Raw genomic sequence first — 8375 nt, 5'->3', positions numbered from 1 at the left:
ACACTGTACCATATAATAGGAGACCTGTGCCAGCATGGTTACTGTGGTCAGAGCCGCGGGGCTGTGTCTCATATACACTGCATCATATAGTAGGAGACCTGTGCCAGCATGGTTACTGCGGTCAGAGCCGCGGGGCTGTGTCTCATATACACCGCATCATATAATAGGAGACCTGTGCCAGCATGCTTACTGCGGTCAGTACCACGGGGCTGTGTCTCATATACACTGTACCATGTAATGGGAGACCTTTGCCCGCATGCTTACTGCGGTCAGAGCTGAGGGGCTGTGTCTCATATACACTGCATCATATAATAGGAGACCTGTGCCAGCATGCTTACTGCGGTCAGAGCTGCGGGGCTGTGTCTCATATACACTGCACCATATAATAGGAGACCTGTGCCAGCATGCTTACTGCGGTCAGAGCTGCGGGGCTGTGTCTCATATACACTGTACCATATAATAGTAGACCTGTGCCAGCATGCTTACTACGGTCAGAGCTGCGGGGCTGTGTCTCATATACACTGCATCATATAATAGGAGACCTGTGCCAGCATGCTTACTGCGGTCAGAGCCGCAGGGCTGTGTCTCATATACACTGTACCATATAATAGGAGACCTGTGCCAGCATGCTTACTGCTGTTAGAGCCGCGGGGCTGTGTCTCATATACACTGCACCATATAATAGGAGACCTGTGCCAGCATGCTTACTGTGGTCAGAGCCGCGGGGCTGTGTCTCATATACACTGTACCATATAATAGGAGACCTGTGCCAGCATGGTTACTGTGGTCAGAGCCGCGGGGCTGTGTCTCATATACACTGCATCATATAGTAGGAGACCTGTGCCAGCATGGTTACTGCGGTCAGAGCCGCGGGGCTGTGTCTCATATACACCGCATCATATAATAGGAGACCTGTGCCAGCATGCTTACTGCGGTCAGTACCACGGGGCTGTGTCTCATATACACTGTACCATGTAATGGGAGACCTTTGCCCGCATGCTTACTGCGGTCAGAGCTGAGGGGCTGTGTCTCATATACACTGCATCATATAATAGGAGACCTGTGCCAGCATGCTTACTGCGGTCAGAGCTGCGGGGCTGTGTCTCATATACACTGCACCATATAATAGGAGACCTGTGCCAGCATGCTTACTGCGGTCAGAGCTGCGGGGCTGTGTCTCATATACACTGTACCATATAATAGTAGACCTGTGCCAGCATGCTTACTGCGGTCAGAGCCGCGGGGCTGTGTCTCATATACACTGTACCATATAATAGGAGACCTGTGCCAGCATGGTTACTGCGGTCAGAGCTGCGGGGCTGGGTCTCATATACACTGCATCATATAATAGGAGACCTGTGCCAGCATGCTTACTGCGGTCAGAGCTGCCGGGCTGTGTCTCATATACACTGCATCATATAATAGGAGACCTGCGCCAGCATGCTTACTGCGGTCAGAGCCGCGGGGCTGTGTCTCATATACAATGTACCATATAATAGGAGACCTGTGCCAGCATGCTTACTGCGGTCAGTACCACGGGGCTGTATCTCATATACACTGTACCATATAATAGGAGACCTGTGCCAGCATGCTTACTGCGGTCAGAGCTGCGGGGCTGTGTCTCATATACAATGTACCACATAATAGGAGACCTGCGCCAGCATGCTTACTGCGGTCAGAGCCATGGGGCTGTGTCTCATATACACTGCATCATATAATAGGAGACCTGTGCCAGCATACTTACTGTGGTCAGAGCCGTGGGGCTGTGTCTCATATACACTGTACCATATAATAGGAGACCTGTGCCAGCATACTTACTGTGGTCAGAGCCGTGGGGCTGTGTCTCATATACACTGTACCATATAATAGGAGACCTGTGCCAGCATGGTTACTGCGGTCAGTACCACGGGGCTGTGTCTCATATACACTGTACCATATAATAGGAGACCAGTGCCAGCATGCTTACTGCGGTCAGAGCTGCGGGGCTGTGTCTCATATACACTGCATCATATAATAGGAGACCTGTGCCAGCATGCTTACTGCGGTCAGAGCTGTGGGGCTGTGTCTCATATACTCTGCATCATATAATAGGAGACCTGTGCCAGCATGGTTACTGCGGTCAGAGCTGCGGGACTGTGTCTCATATACACTGCATCATATAATAAATTCATATACACTGTACCATATAATAGGAGACCTGTGCCAGCATGCTTACTACGGTCAGAGCTGCGGGGCTGTGTATCATATACACTGCATCATATAATAGGAGACCTGTGCCAGCATGCTTACTGCGGTCAGAGCCGCAGGGCTGTGTCTCATATACACTGTACCATATAATAGGAGACCTGTGCCAGCATGCTTACTGCTGTTAGAGCCGCGGGGCTGTGTCTCATATACACTGCACCATATAATAGGAGACCTGTGCCAGCATGCTTACTGTGGTCAGAGCCGCGGGGCTGTGTCTCATATACACTGTACCATATAATAGGAGACCTGTGCCAGCATGGTTACTGTGGTCAGAGCCGCGGGACTGTGTCTCATATACACTGCATCATATAGTAGGAGACCTGTGCCAGCATGGTTACTGAGGTCAGAGCCGCGGGGCTGTGTCTCATATACACCGCATCATATAATAGGAGACCTGTGCCAGCATGCTTACTGCGGTCAGTACCACGGGGCTGTGTCTCATATACACTGTACCATGTAATGGGAGACCTTTGCCCGCATGCTTACTGCGGTCAGAGCTGCGGGGCTGTGTCTCATATACACTGCATCATATAATAGGAGACCTGTGCCAGCATGCTTACTGCGGTCAGAGCTGCGGGGCTGTGTCTCATATACACTGCACCATATAATAGGAGACCTGTGCCAGCATGCTTACTGCGGTCAGAGCTGCGGGGCTGTGTCTCATATACACTGTACCATATAATAGTAGACCTGTGCCAGCATGCTTACTGCGGTCAGAGCCGCGGGGCTGTGTCTCATATACACTGTACCATATAATAGGAGACCTGTGCCAGCATGGTTACTGCGGTCAGAGCTGCGGGGCTGGGTCTCATATACACTGCATCATATAATAGGAGACCTGTGCCAGCATGCTTACTGCGGTCAGAGCTGCCGGGCTGTGTCTCATATACACTGCATCATATAATAGGAGACCTGCGCCAGCATGCTTACTGCGGTCAGAGCCGCGGTGCTGTGTCTCATATACAATGTACCATATAATAGGAGACCTGTGCCAGCATGCTTACTGCGGTCAGTACCACGGGGCTGTATCTCATATACACTGTACCATATAATAGGAGACCTGTGCCAGCATGCTTACTGCGGTCAGAGCTGCGGGGCTGTGTCTCATATACAATGTTCCATATAATAGGAGACCTGCGCCAGCATGCTTACTGCGGTCAGAGCCGCGGGGCTGTGTCTCATATACACTGCACCATATAATAGGAGACCTGTGCCAGCATGCTTACTGCGGTCAGAGCTGCGGGGCTGTGTCTCATATACAATGTACCATATAATAGGAGACCTGCGCCAGCATGCTTACTGCGGTCAGAGCCGCGGGGCTGTGTCTCATATACAATATACCATATAATAGGAGACCTGTGCCAGCATGCTTACTGCGGTCAGAGCAGCGGGCTGTGTCTCATATACACTGTACCATATAATAGGAGACCTGTGCCAGCATGCTTACTGCGGTCAGAGCCGCGGGGCTGTGTCTCATATACACTGTACCATATAATAGGAGACCTGTGCCAGCATGCTTACTGCGGTCAGAGCTGCAGGCTGTGTCTCATATACACTGCATCATATAATAGGAGACCTGTGCCAGCATGGTTACTGCGGTCAGAGCTGCGGGGCTGTGTCTCATATACACTGCATCATATAATTGGAGACCTGTGCCAGCATGCTTACTGTGGTCAGAGCTGCCGGGCTGTGTCTCATATACACTGCATCATATAATAGGAGACCTGTGCCAGCATGGTTACTGCGGTCAGAGCCGTTGGGCTGTGTCTCATATACACTGCACCATATAATAGGAGACCTGTGCCAGCATGCTTACTGCGGTCAGAGCCGCGGGGCTGTGTCTCATATACACTGCACCATATAATAGGAGACCTGTGCCAGCATGCTTACTGCGGTCAGAGCTGCCGGGCTGTGTCTCATATACACTGCATCATATAATAGGAGACCTGCGCCAGCATGCTTACTGCGGTCAGTGCCGCGGGGCTGTGTCTCATATACAATGTACCATATAATAGGAGACCTGTGCCAGCATGCTTACTGCGGTCAGTACCACGGGGCTGTATCTCATATACACTGTACCATATAATAGGAGACCTGTGCCAGCATGCTTACTGCGGTCAGAGCTGCGGGCTGTGTCTCATATACAATGTACCATATAATAGGAGACCTGCGCCAGCATGCTTACTGCGGTCAGAGCCGCGGGGCTGTGTCTCATATACACTGCATCATATAATAGGAGACCTGTGCCAGCATGGTTACTGCGGTCAGAGCCGCGGGGCTGTGTCTCATATACACTGCATCATATAATAGGAGACCTGTGCCAGCATGGTTACTGCGGTCAGAGCTGTGTTGCTGTGTCTCATATACACTGCATCATATAATAGGAGACCTGTGCCAGCATGTTTACTGCGGTCAGAGCTGCGGGGCTGTGTCTCATATACTCTGCACCATATAATAGGAGACCTGTGCCAGCATGGTTACTGCGGTCATAGCTGCCGGGCTGGGTCTCATATACACTGCATCATATAATAGGAGACCTGTGCCAGCATGCTTACTGCGGTCAGAGCTGCCGGGCTGGGTCTCATATACACTGCATCATATAATAGGAGACCTGTGCCAGCATGGTTACTGTGCTCAGAGCTGCGGGGCTGTGTCTCATATACTCTGCACCATATAATAGGAGACCTGTGCCAGCATGGTTACTGCGGTCATAGCTGCCGGGCTGGGTCTCATATACACTGCATCATATAATAGGAGACCTGTGCCAGCATGCTTACTGCGGTCAGAGCTGCCGGGCTGTGTCTCATATACACTGCATCATATAATAGGAGACCTGCGCCAGCATGCTTACTGCGGTCAGAGCCGCGGGGCTGTGTCTCATATACAATGTACCATATAATAGGAGACCTGTGCCAGCATGCTTACTGCGGTCAGTACCACGGGGCTGTATCTCATATACACTGTACCATATAATAGGAGACCTGTGCCAGCATGCTTACTGCGGTCAGAGCTGCGGGGCTGTGTCTCATATACAATGTACTATATAATAGGAGACCTGCGCCAGCATGCTTGCTGCGGTCAGAGCCGCGGGGCTGTGTCTCATATACACTGCATCATATAATAGGAGACCTGTGCCAGCATGGTTACTGTGGTCAGAGCCGCGGGGCTGTGTCTCATATACACTGCATCATATAATAGGAGACCTGTGCCAGCATGCTTACTGCGGTCAGAGCCGCGGGGCTGTGTCTCATATACACTGCATCATATAATAGGAGACCTGTGCCAGCATGCTTACTGCGTTCAGAGCCGTGGGGCTGTGTCTCATATACACTGTATCATATAATAAGAGACCTATGCCAGCATGGTTACTGTGGTCAGAGCCGCAGGGCTGTGTCTCATATACACTGCATCATATAATAGGAGACCTGTGCCAGCATGCTTACTGCGGTCAGAGCCGCGGTGCTGTGTCTCATATACAATGTACCATATAATAGGAGACCTGTGCCAGCATGCTTACTGCGGTCAGAGCCGCGGGGCTGTGTCTCATATACACTGTACCATATAATAGGAGACCTGTGCCAGCATTCTTACTGTGGTTAGAGCTGCGGGCTGTGTCTCATATACACTGCATCATATAATAGGAGACCTGTGCCAGCATGGTTACTGCGGTCAGAGCTGCGGGGCTGTGTCTCATATACACTGTACCATATAATAGGAGACCTGTGCCAGCATGCTTACTGCGGTCAGAGCTGCCGGGCTGGGTCTCATATACTCCCAGTCAGGCAGCGCATGCATACTGTATTTTTACGCTCATAGACGCAGAACAGATTTGGATGCACGGCCTCTATAATTTTGTTAGCGTTAATGGGAGGCAGCGGCGGTCTGGGCCGGGGGGAAGGGGGCCATGTGTGACACAGCTGCACCACGTGTGTAGCGCTGACCGGATGGAGTTCGGTCGGCGCTACACAGTGACAAAAACACAGCGCCGGCGTCGGCAGCTGTGTGTTTGTTTTAAGTAGCAGCCAATGAGAGTCTGTCAGACTCTCATTGGCTGCTACTGCGCCCACTGCCGGAGCCGCTCCATCTTCCGGCTGCTGCAGTGGGTAATGGGAGAGACGTCATGACATCTCTCCCATAATGCAGAGCGGGCCGGCCTGGGAGGACAGACAGAGGAGCGGATGGCGGCGGCGAGAGCGGGGATTCAGGTAAGTGTTTATTTTTTTATTTATTTCGTGTGTCTACTGGGGGGGGGGCACTACAAGGGGGAGACCACTACTGGGGGCACTGCAAGGTGGGGACTACTAATACTGGGGAGTACTACTACTGGGTTCACTACAAGGGGGAGATCACTACTGGGGCCACTACAAGGGGGGGACTACTACTGGGGGCACAACAAGGGGGGAGACTACTATTGGGGGCACTACAGGGTGGGAGACCACTTCTGGGGGCACTACAAGGGGGGGCCTACTACTGGGACACTACAAGGTGAGACCACTACTGGGGGCACTTCAAGGTGGAGATCACTACTGGGGGCACTACAAGGGGGAGACCACTACTGGGGGCACTACAAGGGGGGGACCACTACTGGCAGCACTGCAAGGGGGAGACCACTACTGGGGACTACTATTGGGGGCACTTCAAGGGGGGACTACTACTAGGGGCACTACAAGGGGGGGACTACTACTAGGGGCACTACAAGGGGGGGACTACTACTAGGGGCATTACAAGGGGGGGACTACTACTAGGGGCACTGCATAGGGGGGAGGGGACTACTACAAGGGGCTGCCCCATATCTTTATTTTTACTTTACATTAATCCCATATGGACCCGCCTCCTCCATGGAACACTTGAGGGGGGGAGGCGCCGTAGCACGCACGTGCTACGGGCACCCTGGCTGCACACTACTCCTCTGCCAGGGTAGCCTGCATGCGTTTGCCCCCCAGGCTTAAAGTTGCCAGCCAGCCCCTGCTGGGAGGTTACAGGGGGGCTAAGGGGACGCGGGCATGTTACTGTAAACATCTGCACCCGAAGATGCACACCCACTCACACAGGAGCCCAGGGTCAGACCGAAACACGCACCGAGACGGAAATGCACCAGCGCAAGTTTCTCCAAGTGGGCGTTTCTTTGTTGCATGTGGCTTGTTGACCATGTGAGCGTTTTGCTGGATCAGAAAGAGCAGAGCAGAGAGGTCGGGGTTTAAAAAATAATAATAATAAAAATAATAATAATAATAAAAAATTCACAACCTCCACATTACTGAACTGATTCCTGATTGTAGCGGGGTGAGGGGCACCTGCACCTATTTACTACACAATCAGCGACTGCGTCCGTCTCAGCGTCACCCCCAATGTGTTCATTCAATAATCTCCAGAACGTCCTGTTGATGTCTCTAGGCCAGAGATTTACGTAAATTCCATATTTATGTGCGTCTGCGATGCTGGCAGATCTGCGCATGCCTTGGAGCCGCTCTGCCTATGTGCAGATCTGGGGCTGCCTCAGAGCCGCAGGATGAATGACATGCTGCTGGTGTTTGGGGGCTGCAACGGGGAGCGTTCCTGAAGGCTTGTCGGCCCCATTTTCTGGGCTGGAGCCAGTGGCTGCGTCCTCGGCTACTTCCCCGGCAGTGTGGTCTCACCAGATATCCTGAGGGCTAATCAGATGTCCGCTGGTCGCGCAGTTGATCTGATGGCTGGGTCTGTGGATGCAGCAGCGGATCAGAGAAGACGGCAGGAGGCATCTTCCTACTTAAGACACTTTCTGCGGCTTTTGCGTATCTTAGCACGCGTCGCTGCGATCAAAGGCCCAGAGGCCGTGCCTTTAGCGTCCAGCTCTGAGTCACACCCTCCTTTCTATGAGTGATATCAGTATCTGGTAATGTTACAATAGTTGTGTTGACCCATTTAAATAAATAAAGAGAAGAAATAAAGCTTTTGTTAAAGACATATAACCTGAGGAGGAGACGCGGTGCCACTGATCCTGACGTTCCTTGTATAACACTCGTAATGGGAAACACATTGCAAAACTGCCCTGAGCTTCCCAGAAACAGCCAGATACGGTAAGGGGGGGCCTGTTGTGTAATGTAAGCCCAGCCCGGTGACATCACACATACTTCTAGGGTATAAAGGCA

The sequence above is a fragment of the Taudactylus pleione genome, unplaced genomic scaffold (assembly GCF_031769625.1).
Source record: "Taudactylus pleione unplaced genomic scaffold, aTauple2 ptg000905l, whole genome shotgun sequence".
In the NCBI taxonomy this organism is placed as follows: domain Eukaryota; kingdom Metazoa; phylum Chordata; class Amphibia; order Anura; family Myobatrachidae; genus Taudactylus; species Taudactylus pleione.
The sequence above is the reverse complement of the archived record's forward strand: the minus strand, read 5'-3'. Positions refer to the sequence as shown.